The following is a 26,825-nucleotide window of genomic DNA, read 5'->3' on the forward strand; positions in this document are numbered from 1 at the left end:
AGACCAGGGACAGTGCTTGACCTCTCCTGGAATAACTAAAATTGAGAGACCAACATCAAACAGTCAAGGGCTGTCATCTCTGAATGTCTCTCACTCCTATCCTAACCCCACAAAACAACTAATTCAATTTATGCAGATGGAGCTGGAGTATTTTGGCGGGAACATATGACTAAAGGAGGCAGCCTATAAATAAAAAGGGAGGCTTCTCTGCAAATGACAGCAAATCATTGCCAAATATTAAGACAAATAATCTGGAGAGAGCAACAGGAGGCATTCTGTCTCACCTGAGATGCTGATAAAACCTGGAAGCCACAGGAGTGAGATCAGACTGAGAAAAGACAAATCACTTGTTATTTTGCAAAGACGTGTAACTCAGGAGGTTTTTTTAAGGGTAAGAAGTGATGATAAAGCAAATCATTTGCTAAACAAACAAGTGGATTTTGTCTTCTTTTTTCGCTCTGAACAGGCTAAACAAGAAGCTTGTAGGCCTTGGTGAAACTAAGAAAATCATGAATAAACAAGTGAAGGGTTCTCCCATTCTGACACACCAGTTCCAGGTCAGTATCCTATGGTTCCAGGTCTGTATCCTATGCTAAGGTTCAGAGAGGATTATCAGCCTATTTATGTGCCATAAAACGATATAGGAACAGTTATTTAAACACTGCTCAGATTGCATTAGGAGCTTGGGACACAGAGATTGGGTCCAGTGGTTCAGGCTGATGTTGTGGGGGGTTGAATTTACAGAGTTTATTGTTTCATCAAGGTACCCTGGAAGCAGGGACTTTATTAAGGTCCTATGATTACTAAGTAGTGAACACACTGAAATATGATAGCCCCTGGATCATTAAGATTAATGAAAGTATTTCTTTAGAGAGAGGTGTTAGCAGCCTTTATTTATGTGACAGAGCTTGCAGGTGTTAAACTCCTGAAGTTTTAGGTGCACTAGCCTGCACAGTTATATTGTTGAAGTCCCATTTATCTCCAGATTTGTTTCAACAATAGTTCATTGTAGAGAGGAGTTGCAATGAAGAGCGCTTCCAAAGGATTTTCCTATTTGGACCTCTTGTGAAGGCTATATTTAGGATGCGAACACAGATATACTAAAACCCTATTGCTGACAACATTCAAACTGCATTTACCAGTATTGGGGAAAAATGAACTGAATTTGTTTTAGCTGGCAAATAATCAAGTCTATTTCAGACACTTCTGGGAAAGAATGGCAAAGCCAAGGTACACCTGACCATATGAAGTACCCTGATGCAAGTGTGGTCAACTACCGGAATGAAGAAAAAGAAGTGGGCTGGCATCTTAACGAATGTTTATTGAATGAGAAGGTAATGACTTCTTAAATCTCTACTTACCTTTGCTACTACAAGGTTCTGGTTACCACATTACCACTTTACTGATTAATAGCAGAGTACAAAATGAATCTAACGTTACACAAGCTTTAGACTGAATAATTTCCCTTGTGAAAAGATCTAGGAAAAATTAGCAGTCCTGTACTGACCCAAGATTAGGTGAAAAGAGCGTGTGTTAAGGAAAAGTTGGAGTGTGCCTTGCACAGATCATGAGTGGAAAGGGTAAATGCGAGAGCTGAGACTCGGCACCTGACATCCTTCAAGCGTAAGGTCTGTTACAGTGCTGGAAATCAGCCTAGGACTCCTCTGCTCGCTCTTCTGTTGATGTTGGAGTGCCAACAGCAAAAAAGCTATGACTACTCAACTCAGGCTTTCACTCCCGCTGCCCTAGTGCTTTGCCCCTGGCCGTATCAGGGATGGGTACGTGTATACTAACTAGTACAGGCAGACACAAATTTCCATTGACTAATCTTCCTCTGGCAAGGTGAGTCATCATATAGACAAGGTGGTTTCTGCTTGTTCTCAGTTCAGATTATGGAATCATAGAATCATTAAGGTTGGAAAGGACCTCTGAGATCATTGAGTCCAACCTGCTAACCTAACTGCCTGGTCTCCCTCTAAACCATGTCCCTAAGCACCACATCCATACGTTTTTTGAATACTTCTAGGGACTATGTCTAGACCACTTCCCTGGGCAGTCTGGATTATAACCCAGTCAGAGCTCCAAAAGAGGCCAGGCCAGTAGCTTCAACACCTATGACCATCTCTGTTCTCCCATAGTACAAAGGGAAACTTGGAGAGATATCTGTAGCTACAAGCTTTCTGCAGGGAAAGATCTTCCTTGGAAATTACTTTGAAAGAAGCTGGCACGGATCCTGGTAAGAATTTAGGCTTTTCTGTCCGTGTTTCTCCATCTGTCAAAACAAGGCATAATCCTTCCCCACTTCACAACGGTGTTGTGAGGACTCATCAGCTAACACGTTTGCATCAGTAAATGTGATTTCCTACTCTAAATCACCTAGACTTTAGTTCTTAGGAACACAAACTCATCTCACCCTTCTTAAAGATCTTTTCCCTCTTTTCACACATCCATATTCTTCTTTGCCTTCTGCTATTGCAAAACGTGATTGCTGCTAGTGTTGCTCTTGGACACCTGAGAGCAATTTTAACAGTCACACTGAATTTTCCTGAGCAATTAAATAATCAGCAAAGGAAAAGAATTCTTCTTCAGTTTCTGTTTTTCCTTTTTGTTAGTGTTGGAAAATTATTTATACCTCAGTGCTCACTACTAAAATTTCTCATCACTGCTCCAACTCCTTGGTATTGTCATGAAGAACAATCTTTGCATATATTTATAAAGCATGTTTTAGTCCAGAGATCTCTGAGAATTAATTGTGACTGAAACTGGAGTTATATATAAACAAACTCCAGTATAAATATCATGTGTTGTCTATGTTTGTATGCTGCAGGACCTGTACCTCTTTCTACAAAAAGGCAACTTCCTCTGGAACAGAACAGTAGCAGATCAAAATATCTGCACTGTCTTAAATGTGAAGTGTACTATCCAACTGAAATTCCACAGGGAACCTCGGAAAGCAAAATGATCTGCAAGCTCGTGTCATCAAATTCATGCCAGAACTGGCAAGATATTTTTAGCTATGGCACACTGTTGAAGGTTTATTTAGGGATGTAAGAGGTACCCAAATCTGGAGGTGGTGACCATTTTAGTCATGGTCTTGCTGCCTTCTCATCATCCAAGTTATCCTCCCACACACAACCTTGCCTGGCCTGTGAAACAGCCCTTTCTTTTCTCCCTCCCTGCCATGATCCCTTTTACTCCTGCTCACCACTGTCTCTCCTACTGCCTTCTATAAAATTAAAATCTTGGATTTTCCTCATTTCCCTATATTATAGTTCCCTCTCACCTCTTTCCCAAGATCCAAAGTACTTCCCCAGACAGGTTTACTACCAGATGCTGCACGTTAACATGGGGAAACATCCCAGCCTTATATATGCACAGAGGAATGTGAGTTACATTTTGTATGGACTTCACAGTCAGGGTGGTCAAGCCCTTAAACAGGATGCCCAGTGAGACTGGAATGTCCACCCTTGGAGATACTCACACTTGGACCAGGCAAGGCACTAAGCAATCTGACCTAACTTTGAAGATATAGTCTTATTTTGAGTGGGTAAAGGACCAGATGATCTCTAGTGATTCCTTCTAATCAAAATTATTTCATGATTCCATAAATTTAACTAAATCTTGAAGGAAAATAGGAGGAGGAAGCAACACACAAGAATCTAAGAGAAAGATAGTCTTCTGGCAAGAAGAAAAAGGAATACAACAAAACAAACCAGAGCTGTGCACCATTAGTCTGCTTTTCATCTCGCTTGCACTGAAGTAATTCAGGATGAAGTCAGATGGATGTTAAAATCAGTAGAGAACCAAGAAGAGAATCAACAGCAACATACCTGTGGTTAGTTTAGGCTTGCTTCATCTGTCTGGACTCAAGGCCTGGTTACTAATGTGTGTGTTTTCTTCAGAATATCCTCAGATGGAATATTCCAAGATACCATCTGTTTTATTTCCTGCAGATTGAGGTTAGGAGCATGATGCAGGCAGTGCCCCACCTCCTCAGAGCTTGGGCTGAGCAATGACCCGGGTGCTGCAGTCAGATGCATGCTGTAGAGTAACCTTGTTGGGAGGCCGGAGAGGAGCAGGAACAGACCAGAGGTACCCCTGCTCCCTTCATCGCAAGCAGCAGTTCCAGCTCCCTCATCCTCTGAATATTTAAGAGTATCATTTGCATTCCAGGGTGTGAATACATGAAATGTCCAAATCAAACTTGGAGCTGTGACAAGTCTATGTTGTTGTGGGACATCTCAAATCCAAGTGATCACCTATATAAGTTTTATAGGACTACTAAAAATCAAGGCGAAAGCAGAGAAACAGAAATGTAAATGTAAACTGTATCCCAGTTTTTGAGAAGGGACTTCCCAAATTCCTCAAAAGTGAATGTATTAGTGATCTTAATTCACACTCCTCAACCTCAGAAACAATTTGAAATGTTACTACCCTTTACTACGCAGAACAACTAAAGATGATTGATCCTTGATTCAGACATACAAGTAGTTAAAAAAACCCTAGAATCTTTATGAAGAAAATGGTTCTGTGTTCCAGTTTATTTTACTACTACTGCTGGTTTATTTAGAAGACACATGACCACTGGATAAACAAGCATTGATAATAGTAGCATCTGTTTAATAAATATTATATTATACAGTATTGTTCTTCCACTATCCTCTTAAATAGAATGAGTTCCTGAAATTGAAAGTCCAGTAACAAAGGGCACAAACAGAACAAGAAATCTGGCAGCAAAATATTTCTGTTTAAACAATGAAGCTGCAAGAGCAACACCCTGTTTTACAGCTCAGTAGAAGGGTACTGACAAATACTGAAACATAAAATGCCCAATCACTAAACTGCTTTAATATGATAAAGTCCCGCAAAATCCAAGCCATTAAACCAAAAGCCAATACAGGAGCTTGAAAATTATAGTAAACTACAATATATCACTCATGGGTGGCCTTAATGCTGAATCTGGGATGAATTACATGAAAAAAATCACAGGAAATTTTGAACACAAAAAAGAAATCTGAAAGGCAAGAACAATGACTGCTATAAGAGAGAATTTAGCAATTCCAAACACAACATAAAAATGTTGTGTGTTTGAAGGCTGTGCTAAATTTTCCTCTGAGAGTGTTTTATGGGACTATAACAGAAATAAAAATATCCTGAAAACTTCAGAGAAAAATGAGTGACTTATTAGACCAATTGATAAAGCTGGAAAGTACAGACAAGCTTCCAGGCACACAGGTGCTTCTTTGGATCTGAAATGGAAACAGCAAACTTCAAAGCTAAATCCAGGTTAAGAACAATTGTGCTAAGTTAGGACATCTGCTTTGCTTCAAATGTTTATTAATTTCTTTTTTAAAGGCTGTAAATGATGACCTGGGAAATAAATTTATAATAATATAGCCCTGTAAATGAATTATTATTTCTAAAGCAGGCTTACAATTAGAAAGGGATCTAAGGAGTAAAACTTACCCCAGCAAATCTGCACAAAATCACATTGACTTTCCATGAGATTTACAAGCCTGTTTTCTTACATTACTTTAGAAAATATTAATTGGATTCCTAAGTCACTTAGGTGCTTTAGAAGATTTTACTTTTGCTGAAAAAGGCAATAAACAAGTCAGGGTACTGCCAAAAGGTGGATACACATGGGTCCTTATTGCTTACGCAAACCCAATTGTGGCTGCAGAGCCAGCTATGCTGGGGACTGCTGTATGTGCCTGAACAGACCTGGTAACAAGCTCAAAGCTTAAGATCTGACATAAGAACAGACAACAGACAACGCCAGGCAACACTAAGCAATGCTCTGAGGTGGCTCAGCTGTTATACATCTCTTAGGCTAGTCCTAGTAATGATGAAAATATTGTTTTCTAAATTTGTCGTTTGTATTTACTGGAGCTTTTCACTGGAGAGGGTAGGGAAGGTGAAGCAGAAAAGTAATTTTCTGTTATTGGCCATTCAGGAATTTTTAAGCTGTTACTTTTTCAATCATCTACAACAGTTTCCTTGTTTTTAGAATGAGCACATGATATCATATCCTGAGCCCTTCCCTTTTCTTGCAGCTTTCTGAGGCACTAGGAGGAGTCCAGCTACAGTCATCGTGTGAATTGGACTGTAATACTGTAGTGGAGCTGCTTCTGCCATCATCCGCCTGCCTGCCCTATTCATACTCCTTAAGAAACTGCTGCTCTAGGACGAACGACCCTTTAAGCACAGTGAGTATCAGCTAAGAAAGCAAACAATCTATATCTAGCTTGTAAAGTTGTATCAGAGAAAGATCACTTCTCTATGTATTTACATGGGTATGCAGTTAGGGACACAAATACAAGTGAAAGGAGAACTCACTGTCATTTTCCATCACTGAAGTGAGAAGAGAAAGGAGATTCCTGGCCCAGCTGGGGTGAGAAAAGGGATAGCAGCAACGCGGGAGGCTCTCAGGGTGCAGAGACTGAATTAAAGGTGTGGGCTAGGTGTAGGAAAGGGCCAAGGCACACGTACTCCGTAAGGCAGCATACCCATTCACTGTGGACAGACAGGAAAAAAAAGCTGCTAAAATGTATGCACAAGCAGCCATGTGTGAGCACATGGCGTTGTATTAATGCTGGATGACAAGCACCTCTTGTTTATTCTTAATCTTGCGTGACTTAATGACTGCAGTAGTACTAGCTAGTAATAAGCAAAATAAAAGGAGAATAAAAGAACTAGTATTCTGCACTATTCTCCACTCATCGTCCCTAAAGCATACAGGCCAAGTAAACACTAACAGTGAGTCACTGATTCTTTTTAGTATAACTACATAACCCGTGGTGGTGGTGGTGGCGTTACTTCTGCACTTCTCCATACTGGTCTTTAGCTCTGAAACACAGAGCTAAAGGCTCTGCCATTCTTGGTGGAGGGCCTAAGGTTTTGTCTAGATGTCTCTGCAATGCTAATTTAGTAGAAACTTGTTAAATATATCAGTAATATATTTATAGTTATAGTGTATGAATAACTCAGTATGATCCAGAATTTGCAGTGTAAAAAATGTTACAATGAAAGTAAATAACCAGCTTGCATTTATATCTACCAAATGATATTGTAGAAGTTATTTATTAACCTAGAAAGTTGTTTTTAAAAGGATAGAAAATCTGAATTTTCCTGTGCGTGTTGCCATCACAGCATACCAAACACTAACCTCATTCCAAAGTTGTAAAATACTTATGACCATGCTTTACATAAAGGCCTCACTCTGTTTTGAATGGAACCAACAGAAAGCAGTAGTGATATATTTTGACTATTTAAGATAACAATAACAGGCTTCAGAAAAGTGCAAATAAGTCGTGTCCTTTCCCCAAACAGTCTTTGGTGAGGCAAGCAACTGTACAGAAAACACATAACCTTTGAATATGTCATTGATCACACTACTTTATCCATTTTTTTTGCTTTGCTTACTGTGGTTTTGATCAGCTCATTCACAGAGTCACAGCACAATGTAGTAAAAATCATTCCGTTCTGTTATCTGCTAAACTGCATGGTGAGGTAAAAACTCCTCTTCAGTTAAAAGTTGCTGGACCCTCTTCTGTTGCCGATGTAGTTAATTTTATGACAGAACAAACCTGCTACTTTCTACAACATAGTTACAATAAGAGTAGAAGGATGCTAAAGATGTGCTCGTGTGCTGCTCAGTCTAGCCTCAGCAGCATCGAGATTGCTGTACTAGAGGCGGCCATTAGTCCACCTATGCCAGGGTTCTGCCTCCGACAGCGACCTGTACTAGGTGCTTCTGATACAGCCGTGAGCAAGTCCGGAGTGACCAGCTGTCAAATAGGCTTCACAGGAGATTTTTTTTAATGCCTATCAGGTATTAGTTGACTTGTACTGTGCAACGTGAGGGGTTTTCACATTTCCAAATGTGGATATTCACATTTCCATATAAATGTTTGCTTCTTGAATGCACTGAGATCTTGGTTCCAATGATGCCATGTGGCAACGAGTTCAGTAAAAAATGTGGGTTTTTAAAGAAACATTACTATTTCCTTTCTCCAGATTTAAATCTGATTCCTTTCACTTGTTAGATGTAAATTTGCTTGTACATCGTAGGAGAGAAAGACTCACCTTAGTCTTTTAATTGTGCACCCTACTGAAGAACAACAATGTATTTTTATTCTTAGTTATAGTTTGGTCTGTCTAGTTTGTGGCTATGCTTTTTTTCAATTTATAAACTCTTTTCAAGGGCTTTACCCACAGTTTTTCCTGTAGTTAATTATTTTGTTGTCATGCTTAAAAATTTCAAAGATGAAAGAGATGTGAGTTTCCTTTACAGAAACCACCCAGCTCTGCTCTTGTATCCTGTTTATATATGTGTTTAATATAAATTTTCCACCACCTTACATCCAAGAAATGTTAGGTGTGCAGCAAATGTTTAATTAATTAATCTCACAAAGAACTTGTGAGGTAGGTTCCCTCATTTTACAGGTGAGACAGAGAGTGAGACAGTTAAATGAAGAGACTTGTTCAATATCACACAGTGAGTCAGTGCTAACGCTGAAAATAGAGTTTATGGCTTCTGGTTCCTTGCCCTGCATTTTAGTCATCAAACCAGACTTAACTCTAAAGTTGAACAAACTCCTTAAATGATTAAAATAATTGTTCTCAATTTCATGTTGCAGTATTATGTTTTAATCATCTAAGCAGCTGAAATATTTGCAAAGGTTTTCCTTGCTTAGGGCTTTTTAGTCTTTCTTGTTCAGCTATTGCTTCAGATATCAGCTGAATATGTTTTGTTTACAGTAATCCTGAGCTCTAAAAATACACTCAAGCAGATCTCCACAAAAAAAATAAGGAACACACTTAAAACTCACAGCAATCTCTTTGCTGTCAATGTAGCAAAGCTCTTTTTCATACTCTCAACACCAGTTCCACTTAATAATACCCATAGCTTTAATTAATGGAGAATAGTTATTGCCCCACAGAAAGCAAAAGATAGACTGCTGGTTATGCTGTCATGACTAGATGAAAATGTAGCCTGAAGCACAAAAGAGCAAATGCGTCTTAAGAAACATCTGCTTAGAAGTGCAATTCTGAACTATATGCTGTGTCATCTCTGAATAGACAGGTACATAAAGAGGTGCGAGCCCTGAAAACGTTTCAATCAATAGTACCTGTGTTCAGGCTAATGGTATGCTCCAGCAGCTTTATAGCTTTACGGAGTATAGTCCACATATTTGTTTATGCTGATAGGACATATATAAATTTTTCCAATCCTCACTATCTTACCTGTTCGATAGTGTTCTTCAGTATAGGAAAGAATAAATGGCCCAGAAAATATGTACGTAGGCATAAGATAGAAGGAGGCTCAGGAGATGGAATGAAGAAATAATATTACCATGGCTTGCTCCCTGTTAAACCTGGGTATAGACACAGCTATCTGTTACGCAGCCTTATACAACGCTTTGTATCATATAGTATTTTTGGTGTGTGTGAGATAAGCAACACAAGGCTGTAGTCAGCTCCAAGATTTTTATAAAGACTTTTGCCATATGTAACGAATAGGGCATTGCTGTGTAAGCAGCCTTCCAACTTAATTGCAATTTAACAACAAAATACCTTAAAAATTCAACTGCTTCATTGCTGAATGCAAATAAAGCTCCTAGGTGGTAAAATCAGTCAGTAAGTATTGGCATGCTCTATTTATGGAAACGACTCAGAAGTAATTTAACATGTTGCACTTGTAAAGAAGAGGAGAATCACATCTTGCCTACTGAATTTGGGGGCTAGACAGAAGGTTCCAGGTAACAAGCCAAGGAGAGATGTTCCAAGAAGGCCATTCTGTTTCCTCTTTGGGGTCAATACTTCTAATTTACCATGTTGTTTTCCTTTTGGGTTTATCTTCTCTTTAAAATGTCAACTATGAGCATATCTCACACTTTGCCACTAGGGCTCTGTCATCAGCGATCAACTGTCCAATACTGGTCAGTGTACTGCTCCAGCTTCACTTTCCGTTTCTGTTAGAGACAAAGGTGTTTTTCTCACAGACTTCAGAAAATGGCCTGATGCCAAGTGATGAGCACTGTGTCTGTGCCTGTCAATCAGGGCTTAGAGATGCTGCCTTTCAAAGGGGTTTTTGAAAACCAGGCAGGAGTTGTCCGGTACAAAGTGGACAAAGAAGACACTTCTGTGAGTTTCATAGACTTTGAAACCAAACCCAAGAAAGCAATGCAAATTATTGAAAATATTTCTGTGGCTCTTCACTCATGTCTCCTTTTATCCATAGCTCCTATTATTAACCCATCAAATGTAATGTTAATAATGTTTAAGAAGCTGAAAGTTTTAATCAAACATTAGATAATATTTGTGAAAAACAGGGTTTGAAATTATCATGTGCCTAGGTGCTCTCTTCCAGGTTGGGAATAGAAAGAAGACTTTGTGATCTGTGTGTCTGATCAAAACTAACCAAACCAGTAGAAACTAAATACATGCACATACAGTTCATGGGCAGAGAATCCTTTTCAGCAACAATTCAGCTAATAGGTATGAAGAATGAGTCAGCTTCAGAAAATCAGAAATTGTTTGGGATAATCTGAATGAGAATGGAGGATGCATAATGCAGTATCGCATTTGAAAAGAGCTCTGACAAAATATGGGCCTTGAATTTTGGATGTAGAGAGAGTTGTACTTGCTTCATCTATTACTGAAGAGAACAGAAAACAAGCCAGCCTTTATGATTAAGTAGACATCATGCTATTTTACATAATTACCTTTATTTAAGAGCCTACTTTCAGCGAAAACCTCAATGCATCCTGCCTGCCTTAGTAATCTCATTACTAGTCACCGCTCTTTAATAGGTCTGTTGCAGCCTTGTTGTGTTGATTCAGCACAGAAAGAAAACATTTTAGGAATGTCAGTTCTTCAAGCAGTGGGGATTATAGGCATGGTAACAGTACATGTTTGTGAAAGGTATATGCTGTCTGCCTTCACTCCCCACACAACAGTGAGAGGGAAACTGAGGTACAGCCATGGTGCTACTCTGCAGAGTTAATATAATGAATATAGTAGTATGTCAATTTGATTCACAGAACTGAGAAAGCATTTGTGGTAATACGGTACTTATGCATTAGAGCCAGAAAATGAAACGGAAAAGAAAGTGAAAAGAAATGCATAATCAGGGAGTTGGGCAGTTTAGTTCCATTATGCAAGCACAGTGAAAGGTACAAAGGTAAGGAATGCCACAAGTAACAAAAAAAATCCAATATCAGTTACCTTAAATTATATTAATTATAAAAGGTGGAGTTAGCAATGCAGGCAAGGTACATTTTTTCCAGCATTCCTTATTATGTGTTAATCATGGCACTGTAAAGATCCAAAAATCTTGGATCATGCAACTTGCAAAATACCACTAGAATGTTTCTTGCTGGAACTAGGTACAGCAAGGCAAGTACAAGCTGAAACTGTAAATATGGGGAAGGACTTCTCTGTTCTATAAAACAAGCAGTTTCTGCTGAAACTAGTTTTGCTTGAGGAACTAATTTGTGGTTCCAAGTGTCTTTCAGTGCTGACAGCTGAAGAAGGTAGCTCTGGGCCAGATTGTAATGTTCGCTCCTTGCTCTAATGGGCGGATGTGTTTAATTAACCTTTGTTTCTGCAGAAGCAGACATTCTGGCAAGCTGTAGGAATGCTAAAGGAGGGAAATCTAAACAGCAGTGAACCTAGACACATTCTATACATCTAGTACTAGGTAAAGAATGTTAATGTAGACAAATACTGTTTCCTAGGAGATAGGCTTGTATAAGCAACTTCCGTTAAAGAAACTTAACATGGTTCCCCCTGCAGGGCTCCCCCCTATTAATTCCACAAGACCCAGCTATGGTCCCATGCCCCTGGGACTCTTGTCTCTCATGTCTGGTTAAAGACCGGGCACAGTTCTTCAACTGGGGGTTACAAAAGCACGTATTCAAGGTGGAAATATTCTGCTTAGTATCTCTTCCTGAGAGCTAAAGCTGACAGCCTTGCTGCCTGTTCCATGTCCAGCACTGACTCCTCCAGATACCATAGCTTGGACAGACCCTTCCCAGAGCTTCCTGTAAAGTGCAGATCTTCAGGTTTATAGCTAATTCTTCAGAAGACATATGGCAAGTCTAATGCAAAGCAGATATCCTTTGTATAAAGTTGCTGAAGGCATTGCTTTTCGCTTGAAAAACTAAAGCACTGTAAATTACAGTTCATACAAATACAGCAAACTCCCTGGCCACAATGTCCCTTGGCCCTAATCTTTCACTAAAGAAATCACCAATCTTGCATGAATGTTTTGAAAGCATGCAAATTAGAGCTTATCTTCTCTGACCTTCACCAGCTCCACTGCCACAATAGCATCATTGTTTCCTATCTCCTCCCTTTAGTAAGCAGCACCCTCCATTCCTCTCACTTCCTTTCTGGCCCAAACCTTTCCATCTGAGAGGCTTTTTAAAGCTCTGCTTTGTCATCTAGTTTTGCTGCTACTGTGATCTAAATGCCAGCCTCCTTCAGTCCTGGTTGTCTCAGTCAGCCAAGACCCTGTTTTTACTCAAAGGGCGCCTTTTAAACTTGAGTGACGGACATTCCTTCTACTCTTGTAGTCTTACAAACAAGGTGTATTCCCAACTGACAGAAACATTTAGGTTACATCATTTTTCTTACTAAAACTACATTGTAGCAACACAGTATCAATCACAATCATAAACAGTACTTTTCCCACCTCAGCACTCTGATGCAGAACTCTTCCCTTCAAAATACTGTGCAACCATCTCCACATTGCCACAGTACATAGGAACTAGTGTTAAAGCTGCAGTTAAGTTACTAAGTTCCTAATCCTATGCTATGTCTGCTGAGTTTCTGTTCCAGAATGGAGAGTCGTGACAACAAATGAGGTAACCAAGGAAAAAGAAAACTGGCTACATTTTCAGGATTATGAGTTCAATATAACTCTTCAGCTTGTTCATACTGGTGTCTGTTTGTTTCTAGTAAGGACTGATGACTCCGAAAGCCATAAACTGTGTGTTAAGTTCTTGGGTGATGACAATTTCCTTTATAATGTTGCCCAGTGTCTGAGATTATAGAGATAGGATTGTGTAGGCCTGCTACGAGCAGAGAGGGTCCCATTGCAAAAAGAAGGTTTGCACAAAGACTGAGGATAGAGTAAGAGTCTATGTCCAGATATAGACGGTGATTTCCAAAAGCTCTTGGCATCGGCCAGACTCACAGCACAGTCAGTGGATGTAGTCAGGCTGACACAGATTACTTTTGAAAATTCTTCACGAGGATGGTTCTCCATGCAGCCTGCTGGCCAAATCTGGTCTGCAAGATCTTCTGTCTGGCCTGAACCACCTTTTCTATGGAAATTCCAAGGAGCAAGCTGCTGCCTCATCCCAAAGAGAAGGAAAGGAGGGAGGATGCTTCTTGCCCATGCTTCTGAGAGGTGGGCAAAACCAGCACCCTGATGCAGATGAGTTGTTGCTGTGCTTCTCTCTGAATGAGCTGACATTGATTGTCAGTGTCCTTAAACTGGGACCTGACTCACTCAGCCTCTGGGGCTTGACTATCCTATTAATACACTTAATGTTGCTGGAGCTATCACTCACTGAGAAGGAATATATGACAATACATTTCTTTATGTTTGTATTCCTTGTATTGTATTTGTGTCTCTCTCTTCTTTGGCCATCTGCATGTGATGCATGACTCAATTTCCCTGCACAACTGCAGGAATTATGATTTTCTTGTAATTATGGAAATAATTTCAGTAAGTGTGAATTCTGTGTGCATACAAGGATACAGGATCTATGGGTTAATCTTGCAGGCTTTTTATTCAAGTGAATACATTCAGCAGGTTCTGGGTCCTATCTTCCTCCAATACAGGAAGCATAGTGCAGATGAGGACTGAAAAGAAGTTGCTGTCCTCAGAGTTGATAGGAAAGCTCTTTCGCTAGTGCAAACAGGCACCATTCTGAGCTAATATAAAGATTAAAAGCCAATGGAAAAAATTACAATATCAGCTTAATTTTAACATAATCTAAGTATGAATTACCAAGACTGAGCACTCGCACTTAACTACAAGTTGAAACATTTACTTTATCTTCAGGGAGACTCTCTAAGTAATTGAGATGCATGTAAATCTCAGCTGAAACTTCTGCTAGAGGAAAAGTGCTACTGGATGTGTCCATAGCTTGGTTTCAGCACATCCAGCCAGTTACAGTACAGGAGAAAGCTACATTAACTTTCAGTCAAGCTGAAGGGGTACCTCTCCTGATTTTGATAGATGGCAGTTAATTAAATTTTTCCTCTTTGGAAGAAGTATACATTTCTTTCTTTTGCTAGCATGCCTGATAATGGCAGGGGATTTTTCTGAGGGTAGTCTTGGAACAAAACTGCAGCTCCAGGCACTCTGCAAGAAGCCAAATACAAGGGAAGGGTGGAGTGAAGTTGCTATTTGATAATAGTCTACAAGAAAATTTCCTTATCTCTCTTCAGTACTTGTTTTTCAGAAAGTAACTGTGATGAAAAGGCAGGAGCTATTCTTCTCTGCTGTAAATTCTTTTCTGATAAGTCTTTTGGAAGAAATCACAATGCTATCTTTATTCAAATCCTTCCTAAGATGCATTTCTTCCATAAAGTGTTTCTATGCTAATCCACTAGGCGTTGCTATTTACATCTTTAAAAGAAACAAAGTACTTAACCTGGACTGATTGTAGATTAAGAATTACTAAGCGCACACATGTCCTATAGAAAACCGTAGTCCATGGAAAGAATCTATTGCCTCCTGGCAGTCATTCTTTATTTTGTGTTTTTATTTCTTATTGTTGATTGTAATCTCTACAGGGAAGGGGCGTTTGTCTTCATCCACCTTTAAGGCATCATATATGTCTGTAACTTTATGCAAAATAGTGAAGATCAAGAAGGAAACAGGAAGTAATTTTACAATACAAATTAGCTTTGCCTTGAATAGCAGTCAAATTCTACTCTGTCATCTCAATGTAAATCCAGATCTGGTGCTGAAGTCACTGGAATGGAATATGGTCATAGCTCTTGATACAAAGGAGACTGAAGGGGAGGGGAGGTCAGTAATGGTGCATCTAATAGATTCATTCCCATTATCTTAGACTATGCAAACATTAAATAACTCCAGTCTTCTCTTCAGGACATGCTGACTCTATATTGCCTTGTGCTATAGGCTGCTAATATAACTCAGATATGCGCATCTGCTATTTAACAGTGTATAAAGCACTGGTTCCCAAAGCAGGCGCTATTATAACTAGTGAGGTCACAACAGTTTCAAACGAGGTAACAAGCTACATGAAATTCAATTTGATCACATATTTGTGCTAGTATTTGGTGTTGCATTAAATTCTTGCTCTACAATAGCAATTTTTTGCAGTGAAAAATTTGGGGAACTGCTGTGTTTTACTCTGTGAAAGACTGGGTGGAGAGACTATTTCCTCTGAGTCATCAGTGGGAAAAGTCCATTATTACAGGGGTGAAACTTGTTAACATGTTGACAGCTAGAACTGAAAAAATCCCTATAACTGTGAACATATTCAAATCTGTTGATACAGCATATTTCAAGCCCAAAGGTGCCAACACCATTGCTTTCCAAAATTGTAATTCATTTATATATCCAAATATTATGGTGCTATAATAATTATCATAACAAAGTTAATTATAGATCAGTCCTTCACAACCAAAATACACTCACCACTAGCTAAACCATGGCAGTTATTTATGCATGATACACAACAGATGAGAAGAAAGAAGATTATTACAACCATCAGAAATGGCTGGACCCCCCTTTTTTTTTAGCAGTGTGTGCATAGCTGTGACGGAACCTGGCAAGGAAGCCCTGCCAGTAAAGGCAGGGGATGTTGTAGAGGCAGCAAGCTGGGAGCCGGGAAGGAAGACAATACTTCCTGATACTCGTTAGCAAGCTCAGAGGAAGGAGAGCATCCTGCCTAGTCATGCTAAATCAGCTAAAGAGTCCCTATTAACACAGCAAATCCATGACCCACTCTTGTTTAAGCAGAAGGCTATTCAGATTTGGTTAGGAAAGAGAAGCCATGATTTTGTACCTGGGTGTGCAAAGCACCCATTGAACTTCACTCTCCTGTACTGTGATTTCCTAATTTGCTCAAGGAAGCTGTAAAATTAAGAACCTGAGGACTTACCTGTCTTTGTTTTGTCTCCCTTTATCAAGCACTCTTTGTCAGTTTTCACCTTTTTATGCTATGCCTCAACTTAAATATTTATGCCATGTCCCATTAAAATCCTCAGTTGAGAACTTCTGTCCTTTCAGCGGCACAACTACTGCATACCATTTGTTAATTTGTGAATTTCAAATATATTTAGTGTGACTAAATAGCAGAGTTTGAAAAACAATGGCCTGTCTTTATCCACAGAACTGCCATATCCCCTAAGCCAAGGCAATTCGATTCTGACCTGGAAAGGGACATCAGAGTTCAGTCTCTCATGCCCTAGTAGTCCTTTGCTTCTTGTCTAGAAGTTGCCAGTTCCACAGGCAGTTTTTGTAATATTAATATTTTCAAGAACCAACCACTGTTAACCACATACAGCATTTAGACAAATTGACATAAATGGCAGCTTAAATGACATTTAAAGCTGTCATCCATCTTCACTATGAGGGTGGTGAGGCACTGGAACAGGTTGCCCAGAGAAGTTGTGGATGTCCCATCCCTGGAATTGTTCAAGGCCAGGCTGGATGGGGCTTTGAGCAACCTGGTCTAGTGGAAGGTGTCCCTGCCCATGGCAGGGGGGTTGGAACCAGATGATCTTTAAGGTCCCTTCCAACCCAACCCATTCTATGATTCTATGATTGATTCTATGATTGATTCTATGATCGTCATGGGGTGACTCCACACACAAGTTATTATCAGCAACATTAAATTGCAAAAACACTTGTAAAACCTTTGTTAAATAATATGAATTGAAATTGGTATATGCTCAAACCAATGCAAATAACAAGTCATACCGACCAGAATACATTAAAAAAAAAAAACAGCAAAAAACCAACAAAAACCTTAGAAAGGAAAAACATACAAAGAAGGATGCTGATGTTAGGCTAAATTCTCAGGCTATGTTTCATTACTATTACTGTTACCATTTATCAAGGACTTTCAAGCCAGTTCTGATATTTCTCCCCTCTGTGTTTAACTCCAACTGTTACATTCTGAACTCTCATGTTCTTAGCTAAATTTTCCCTCTTAAAACTTAGTCCACATTATTTCTGGTCAGATTTGAATCAGCAAAGCAGAACATTTCCTGTCCTTGGGGGGATGAATCTACGCTGGATATTAGGAGCCTGTGTCAGCACTAACAGGATGCAGACCAGGAAGCTATGCCTTTTGTTAACAGGAACTAGAACAAGAGTGGCAAAGTTTTGGCAGAATTAGAATGAAATGTTTGTACATGGAACAGAATAAGAAATGGAACTAAAACATTTTTTATATAACTAAAATAAGGCTGCCAGCAAACTAGTTTGGTAGCTTGGGAAATCATCAGGAGCTTATGAGAAAAAGCTTAAGCTCAAAACCTAGGATTTGAGTGAAAGCTCTAGCTGCCTGACTAACTGGAGCCGTGTCTCTGGCATGCTGCAAAAGGCTGCTTTGGTGCATTGAGAGTACAAATCAGTTATGTCCTGGAGCAACAAGCCATTGACACTCTACTGACAAACGAATAGTTGAAAGTTTGAAATCTAACAAAAATGGAGTTAGAATTAATATTGGTCAATAAGAATAAAAATTGACTCAAATTCTCATGCTGGAACACAAAGCATGCTTCTCAGGGAGCTAACAGTGCACATGGACCAAAATAAACACAAATAGGAGGTAGCTCTGGTGTGGATGTAAAATAAGACCAGGAGTAGCCACAAGTGTGATGCCATCTAATGTGTCGTAGCTCCGTCCGCTCGTAAGCACTTCCTAATCTGGACTAGCACGTTTTCATACCTCTTCTAGCAGCAACTCAAGAGTCTCCCCACGATCCAAGCCTGTGACAGAGCAAGCTTTGTTGTTGGAAATTTGCTAGACGAGGTAAGAATGTGCACCAAGAAAAGCTGACATTTTATTAGTCCGCTTTACAGGCTAGTCTGCCTGTTAATTATGGCTTTCTACTGAATGAAGTCTCTAACAGGGATAGGTGAGCACGGTCCTCCATTAGCTGGCTGGAAAAGCATAAAAAGCCTTATTCCTTCCATAGCCAAAAGGAACATACATTTAGCTTGAGGGATATAGAAACCATGTTTTTTGAGAAAGAAATTCCATAGCCTTTTTCGTTGCTGATTCATGACCATGAGATCTGTAAAATCATGCAGTATCCTCCTTAATGCCAGCTGCAGATTTATTACAACTAATGTGGTAAGGGAAGCAGCCCTTTTATTATAAGCTTTTAAAAGGGAAGAGATGAAAGTTGCTGGTGAAGTTGATGCTGTAGGTGCAGCAACCAAGGACAAAGCATGGCAATCACACCTACTTGTTTTTACACTTGCGGCTTTTGGGAACTGACAGGAAAGATTACTTTTGATTTATACGTATTTCTGAGGAGCAAGACCTGATAATTATCAGGTAGTTCACCTGTGTCGTGCAACAGCTATGTCAAAAGCCAACAGCTAAACTACAAGGCAGAATGAACGTGTGTGGAGTCACCCCATGAGGACAGCTTTAAACCAAGCTGGAAAATTCTGGGGATGAGACAATGTGCTTCCCACAGCTGTCAAATAAATCTTATCTTCTTTTAACTAGAATAAACTCATTTATCTGAGGTCTCTTAAGGCCCTCTGGAATCATATTACAATGATTTCTATCTTTTAATGCAGATAATCAATCTTTCTAACGAAGGTAAGTCCTAGGTGAACCTTTTACTTCTATTTGCAAAATAGGGCCCCATCAGAGGTTTTGAATTTCTTTCATGCTGCAGTCTACCTGCTTCTACTTTTTAATGGCACTGTTTGCATGACAAGAACGAAGAAACAACAGCTTAAGGAAATTTGAACTCTACAGGCTGCAACTCTTTCTGCCATGACTCAGACTGTATTTAGAAACAGCAGCTTAGACCTCTCTCCGTTAATATCATACATCAAAGTAAGAAAGTACAAATCAGCTAAGTGGAAAAGGAACTGAGTTTTACCATCTTTTCCTGAATTGAAAGCTTCCCAAATTATCACCAGAAAACCCTTGGAGAGGTTTAAGAAAAGCCACAAGGAAACTGTTGCTGAGCCTTCAGTGCTGAGAAGTCAAAGGAGCCCAGCTGATCCAAAGAAAGGATTCTTTACATGCTAATCAAAAGAGAGATTCAGCAGGTGGCCACATTGCTTAGGCTCTGTGAAAAGAAACTGAAAAGGCAGAACTACATCAAGCTGAATCTAGCATGGACGTGACATGACTATTGCATTTTGCATTTGACATAATGGATATCTTCAGCCACAATGGCCAAATCCATAGCATTTTTGCTTTCCAAAGAGCATGAAGGACTGCCCTTTCTTGGAAGGAAATGGCAGCTGCCACAAGACTATAATAATATCTCAGGCTTGCTCTATTTAAAGATCTTTTCTAAATTTACAAGGAAATAACTTGTTGGGTTAAAGCATTTGTCAAGAAAAGATAAATTGTTAAACATTTTGGATCTTCCATTTACTTTGCCCGTTCCCACCTACGTACCTGCGTCTTAGCTGTCCTAAGAGTCTTGCATCCTAAATTAATCATAACTGTTAAATGGAAGAGCTAAGATCACAAACATTATCATCTACCACTCTCTTAAGACCTTTGGCAAAAGGACTGGGCAGACTTTGGGGAAAGTAGCATCTTAAGCCATTACAGTAAGCTTCAGTAACACTTTCAGGTCCCTTCTCTGAATGTAATCTATGCAAACCAAAAAGTTCAGTGGGAAGCGAATAGAAAATAACTTAGGAAGAGTGTTCTTGTAAATCCTGACCTTCTCTATAAATTGAAAGAGGGAAGGAAGGAGAGAGTAGCAGTCTTTTCTTTCAAATCACAGGAAGAAGATGCATCCTTTGTATGCAAGGTCTTAGGGAATACAGCATCTATCTAGCATGTAGTAAACCAGACATCAACTTCCTCCTCTTCTGGGGTGATTTGAGCCTGTATCTAGTAGGAAAATGTCCCAAATAGCAAGACAAAGACTATCCTATGCTAGGCAAGGGGTGTATTTAGTCCTTGTTGAAGCTGACCCATTCTGCATAGAATACTATTCACTAAACCAGAGACAGTACAAGCAAGAGTGATCTATCTTATCTAATGGTTACAGCACACATTGAACAGTCCTTGCTCTCATAAAGATGTCACAGTTTATATTGACTACACTGGTGGCATCTCTGCCTTTACAGTTCTAGCTTCCATGGGCAGGCTTATATTATCTGCTTGGCATCGTCCATCTATTTCTAGGACCCAGGCACAGTATAAATGACCAATGCTAGTTTTTAACCTTATCAATTAACTTAAAGTGACCACTGTAAGAGCTTAAGCTTGGGGTTTGCAGACTGAAGTCTTCTATTGATCTGCAGAAGGGAAAACCCATTATTTTTTCCCTTATACTGTGTATAGGCAGATACCACTCATTATCTGCAGAAACCAGTTCTTGAAGGGCGTTTACTTCCTTTTTCTGTTCAGGTCAAATAATGATAATCACAATGCTTCAATATGAAGTTGATTTTTACACTCTACAGACTGTCCTGAGACCAACAATTAATTTGGCATGCATCACCAAACACCTCACCTTATGGCAACTCAGATTTCTCAACTGGCACTAAGATTTTCCAGAATAGTCTCCCTAACTAATCAGTGTTCATCCCTTCTCTCATTCCAGTAATATAATTGTTAATGTCCAAGGCTAAGAGCAAAGAGAAAATAATCAAGTGACACTGAAAACAGCATGAAAAAAATCACCATAAAATCCAATGCTCAGAGACAGCAATGTCTCGGATGCTGCTGCTTAGAATCAGACCACTAGTTTCTGGGCTAATTCTCCATTTTCTGTTTGGAAAGATTCCACATGAATTTTGATGCATTGTGCACTGCTTCCAGAGAACTGAAAGATTATATTATGGGCCACCTTCTCCGTTATCTGACCATTCTGTAGTGATTTAAATCTGCATCCATCACCATTTAGCATTTTGAGGATGTTTTCACAGATAGTAATCAGTATGGAAGAAAAAAGGTAAGGGAAAAGCAGGCCTTGTGTTGTGGTTTAACCCCAGTCGGCAACTAAATACCACACAGCTGCTCGTTCACCCTCCTCCCCACCCCCCGTGGGATGGGGGAGACAATTGGGGGAAAAAAAAAGTAAAACCCATGGGTTTAGATAAATACAGTTTAATAGGACAGCAGAGAAAGAGAAAATAATCATAGTAGTAGTAATAATAATAATAATAATATATACAAAACAATGCACAATGCAATTGCTCACCACCTGCTGACTGATGCCCAGCCCATCCCCAAGCAGCGATCACGGCCCCCTGGCCAGCCCCCTCAGTTTACATACTGAGCATGATGCCATACAGTATGGCATAGCCCTTTGGCCAGTCGGGGTCAGCTGTCCTGGCTGTGCCCCCTCCCAGCTCCTTGTGCACTGGGCAGAGCATGGGAAGCTGAGAAGTCCTTGACTGGTGTAAGCACTACTTAGCAACAACTAAACCATCAGTGTGTTATCAACATTATTCTCATCCTAAATCCAAAACACAGCACTATACCAGCTACTAGGAAGAAAATTAACTCTATCCCAGCTGAAACCAGGACACCTTATATGTCTTATGACCTTGTTGTAACTCCATTTAAAATGTTAAAGAACTATTGCATAGAAAAAGGAAAGCCTTAAAAAAGGACAAGGGTTATAAGGGCAATAAATATAGTTACGGAAGCCAGATCAAACCAATTCATTTTCTGCTACTGAAAGTCTGATCAGAAAAAATGAAGCTAAAGGTCTATTGTTGCCCTTCAAGAAATCCAGCCTCAGGATGAAATTCATGCCTGAATGCAGAAAAGCAATTTTGAAAAGTCAAAGTTTGATTTATTGTTCTCTGAAAGGTTGTGTAAAGCTTCTTACTATAGATCTCAAAGTTACACAAAGGTAGTTTGTATGATTAAGGGCAATCATAGTTCTGAAAGACTCTTAGAAAATATAGACGCAGCTTGGGCTTATTTCTTATTTACTGTAAATTTTATTTTTTCATTCTGACTAGATGAAACTTCTTAAATCAATTTGTTCAACATTTGCCTTAGGGACACAGCAGTAGTACAGGTGCAGATCTGCAGTATCTGATATATACAGATTCTGCTCTCATCTATGATAATGTCAAATCAAGTAAAAAAGATTTGAGAAAGCCAAGATATAACACTGTTCAATAAACTGTAGTTGATCAAAAAATGTCCAAAAAAGCCATTCTTTGGTCATTCTGCTCTAGGGCAGAAAACCTATAACACAGCTTGCAGGGTCTTAAAACATGGCCCTGTAATGAAAGGGAAAAGACAAGACCAAATGAAGCAAACGTTCAGTGCTGTCCAGCAAACGATTTCTTTTAGGCCGCAAATATCAGATGAATTTAGGATTTCAGTCATTTATTTTGAGGAGATTAGATTAGGTAGAAGGGTGGGTGGATTTGCTTGTGAGTACTTAAAGCAGTTCTCTGTGCTGTAAATCAGTGTAGCTCCAAGGAAATCTGGGGAAAAACAGCATTTCTGACCCTTAAACATGACTTTAGTCGGGTCTAATCACAATGGCTTCAACTTTTAAATTAAAAATATATATGCACACACATATATATGCATATATAGCTTTCTACTCAAAGGTTCTTTTCTCCTTATATTGCACCTTTGCTTGCTCACATTATCTGCAGTACCAGAAGTCTCAGCTGAGAACTTCCTGGCTCTTGGAAATTATTTCAGTTTTTATTTTAATGCAGTGCTTCTGTTTCATTTTTATGGTTTTCCAGAAATAAATCATAATGAAATCACAAAACTTGGGGACTGAAGAGAAGCTTGGGCTGGGGGCTTGCAGTGTCTGGTGGAGTCCCATACTTATACTTTGGCCAAGGTACATCATTACTTTTGCAGACTGAGGACCCCACAAACCAGTACAGCTCCTCCCAGGCTTTTTCAAAGGAACATGAGGCCCAAAGTAAATTGCATCAGAAGATAAAAAGAAACTTATTTTTGATTTACAATTTATTTATTAATGAGTTAACAGGTTGAATATTAATTAATCTATTAATACGTTGAATAGTAAATTGCTACTACTGACATAATTAGCTTCTAGCAAACAGTCTTTTCTAAAAAGTTAATCTCTGACTCTTTTCACAGATCCTAAGTATGTGCTACTGTTCACTGGAAAGATAAAAGTCAATACAGAAGCCAGAATGTTATGCGATACAATGCATGCTTATTTTGAAATTACTTTTCTTAATCCTCTAATGTAAAGCATACTGTAGTCTTATTGATTTAACATGAAAAAAAAGGAGAGGCTGTTTGTAGACTGAATTAGGTTATTAACCACAAGTAACGCAAGTAACGTCTTTTCTAGAGAAGAATGCTGTGTAAACTATCATATGAACATTCAGCTCAATAGTGAAACTTGTATCAAATGCAGCAATATTATCACATGACTGTATTATGTTCCTAGCAAGCTCTATAACTGAGAAAAAAGTAATGTCATAACAATATAACACTTACATTAGCATATTCATAGACACACAAACTTTCTCATGAACTTCACTGGTGGAACAAGTTCCTACAGGCTTCCTACAATATCCACTTTACCCACTGTTTTGAGGCTTTCACCTCTGGGTTGAAATACAGCACCTAATGAACAACAAAGTGTTATATTGTGCAAATTAAGTAAAAAATCTGTATCAAAGTGCAGCTGAAGAGGAATTTTGGTAGACAAAATTTGTGGCCATTTGTTTCACCAACCAAATCACTTGATACAGAACTTGGATTTCCAGAAGAGATTTTCCATTCAAGTTCACATTCAGACCTTTAATTTGACATTTGCCAGCATGATAGTGCAAAGTTATGTTGCAGGTGCAAGAAAAGTCTGATTTTTTTAGCCACTGAGTCACATCAGAGCTAATTCTAGGTGTGCCATTGATGAATAGGTAAAGTACTATCATAACAATAACTAACTTTATTACAAAATTCAGGTCCCAAGATCCCTCTTGTAAATTGTGAGATGCTTGGGAAAAAAATTTCTATTGCCACTTAAACAGTAAAGGGGCACCAAAGCTCCCAAATGTTCAAACGGATGTTGCAATTAAACATTGAAAAGAGAAAAATGCATTGATAACAATGAAGATAGCAGACTAAATATGAAGGGCTTTTATGGTGTAAGAATATGTTTGCATAAAAAGTGCTCTGTTTTAAGAAGGACATTTTAACCTCATTCTAAGTTACCTCAACTTAATTAGAGATTGCAGACAAATGTATGTACTTAAAAATTATATAATTTTAATTGACAAATCTTCTTTCTAAAGTATTGATCCCACCCTGCTAGAATGCTGGTTGCTATCAAAGCCAGTAATTTTCATTATTAATTTAATATATTTGTCAATAACTTCATTTGGAAAATTTGATTAAAAAATAAGGGGCAAAAGACCTGTTAACATGAAAATTTTTCAGGCATGCTCAAATCACTCTCCAACAGCAGCTATTCAACAAGGTAGCACTGTTCAACTCAGTGAGCCAAATTCTCAGTAATGTTAGCCGCCTTACTATTCTGGCAAAATCCCCTGCCTTATCTATTTCCGGAATAATTCCAGTTTTTACACAACTGGCTTTGGTGTGATACTGATAATCACATTCAACTTTATCTGTAAGACACTAGAGTACGCTTTATATCCTGCATATAACTGGTAAAGCTTTACTTAATGTATCTGCTTCAGCAGTGCACTTCAGGAAACGTGGGCCAGCTGGAGGGAGTCCAAAGAAAAAAGAGAGTGACTGACAATTAGGAAACATGACCTATAAAAAAAACAACTGAAAAAACAGGTGTTATTTGAAGGAAGAAAAGAATTCTGAGGAGTGAAAAAATAATTATTTTTGAATATTTAGCAGATTGATGCAAAAAGGAAAAAAAAAAATCTGATTGCTATGTCCAGTATGCAACTAATTAATATGCTTAAATTGCAGTAAGTGACATCTAAGGTAAATGTTGTTGATTATTTTTTATGATAAAGTAATCCAATATTTTAAATAAACTGCTATGATGATACCGCAATCTTAATTGCATTAAAAAAATACATGCCAAAAATGACGTATGTATAACTGATCTTGCCTTTGGGCCATGGAATAAAACTACCTGACCTCTTCTGACTCTCCCTAGACCTTTTATTTTCTTTTGATTCTTGGATATCAAGGTATTTACAATAAACTTACCTCCTTCTGTAAAGGCTCCAAGATCAGGCCCTAAATCTGTCATGCTGTTGATAATCATGATGATCAGAAGTGTAACGCTTGTAAAACTGGAATGTGAAATCCCTTACCTCACAAAATGTCAGTTAGAATCTCCTTAAAAATGACCTTGTGATATGATCCTGACAAATCCCAGCTGTATCTGAAATGGAAAGGTGATTTGATAGTGAACTTTATTTTAGTGTGGTGACTTTCTGCTGTCTGTAACAAAAATAAAGTACATGATACAGTCAAAATGCCATAAACTCCTACAAGGCCAAACCCACAGTCATATTTCATTTACTGTTGTTTGTTTCTGATATATTTTAGTTTACCACTTTATGGTTTTTGAATGCTGAAATTCATAAATCATGGCAAGGTCAGCTTCCTTCTCTTAAGTATACAAGTAATCTGTATAATGTAGTTCTTGTTAGACTAGCCATGCCCAAAGAGAAAATCATCTCTGACTAAATTATTTTTATTTTAGAACAAACTCCGTTTGAGGGCATACTATGTACGTGTACCTCTTCTGACAAGTTATTAGATTAACTCTGGCAGTAGAACTCTGCACATACAAAAAATGTATTTTGAGAACAAAAAGGACATCACAGCATTCTGGATAATCCAATACTTTTTTTGTGTTTTCCCCAATTAGCTTTCTTCTGTTGTCCACAGTTTTACGCTAGCATTCATTTTGATTGAAAAATGGTTTAAAAAGTAGGATTAAAAAAATACAGTGACTTTGGACTGAATAAATTAATGAAAACTTACTGCTCTGGTTACCTTCACTGAACCATTGCTTTGTGCTGCACAGGTGCTACAAGGGACTGGCTGTGTGTAACTAAGAATTCCTTCAGAGAGGGACAAAACCTCCCTGGTGCTTTAACCTGTTCTTATGCTACTGGCTCACCCTTAGTGCTGGAGGCGTGGCAGGACCACTTCTTTCTCCACTGACCCCTGACTTCTTTGTGGTTATTACTGGCAACAGTTCCTGTCTTAGTCTCTTGTAAACTAAGGCTGGGGTAAAAGTTGTGAATCAGGTACCTGTCCTGCAGCTGCCTCTCTTCAGCATTCAGATGTCAGCAGAGAAAAGAATCTGCCTCTTATTTCTGTTATTGCCAGAGACTGCAAAGGACATCACTAAATCTCCAAGGACTGACTTCCTAGGTAGCACTGATTCCCTTGCAATTCAAGATCCTCCCTCCAAATTCCTCATCAGTTTATATACCTTTCTTTTCACCCCTGAGACTACTACTATATGCTCCCTGCAAGAACAAGGAATTCCTTCTGTCCATCATTTGCAGCCTGCTAGGCCTTGTAGTTCCTCAAATACATTTTTCCTAACTGGCTCTTACCTTGTTCCTCCTGTAGTCACTTGTAAAAAAAAAAAAAAAAGGGCCAAAAATGCTATGAAACACTGTC

At 38.9% G+C, this 26,825-nt stretch overlaps 1 protein-coding gene across 1 annotated transcript in view; it reads left to right on the plus strand.

The window, feature by feature from the left end:
• Positions 1-6,075: 6,075 nt before the first annotated feature.
• Positions 6,076-26,825, plus strand: part of RALB (RAS like proto-oncogene B) — a 50,678-nt gene continuing 29,928 nt past the window's right edge. Inside the window, exon 1 of the mRNA XM_087733163.1 lies at positions 6,076-6,209. The gene's annotated coding sequence lies outside the window, so the exon portion shown is untranslated. The remainder of the gene's footprint in view (positions 6,210-26,825) is intronic.

Source organism: Nipponia nippon, unplaced genomic scaffold (assembly GCF_047370975.1).
Source record: "Nipponia nippon isolate SJK-2023a ecotype South Korea unplaced genomic scaffold, ASM4737097v1 scaffold_5, whole genome shotgun sequence".
NCBI classification, from domain to species: domain Eukaryota; kingdom Metazoa; phylum Chordata; class Aves; order Pelecaniformes; family Threskiornithidae; genus Nipponia; species Nipponia nippon.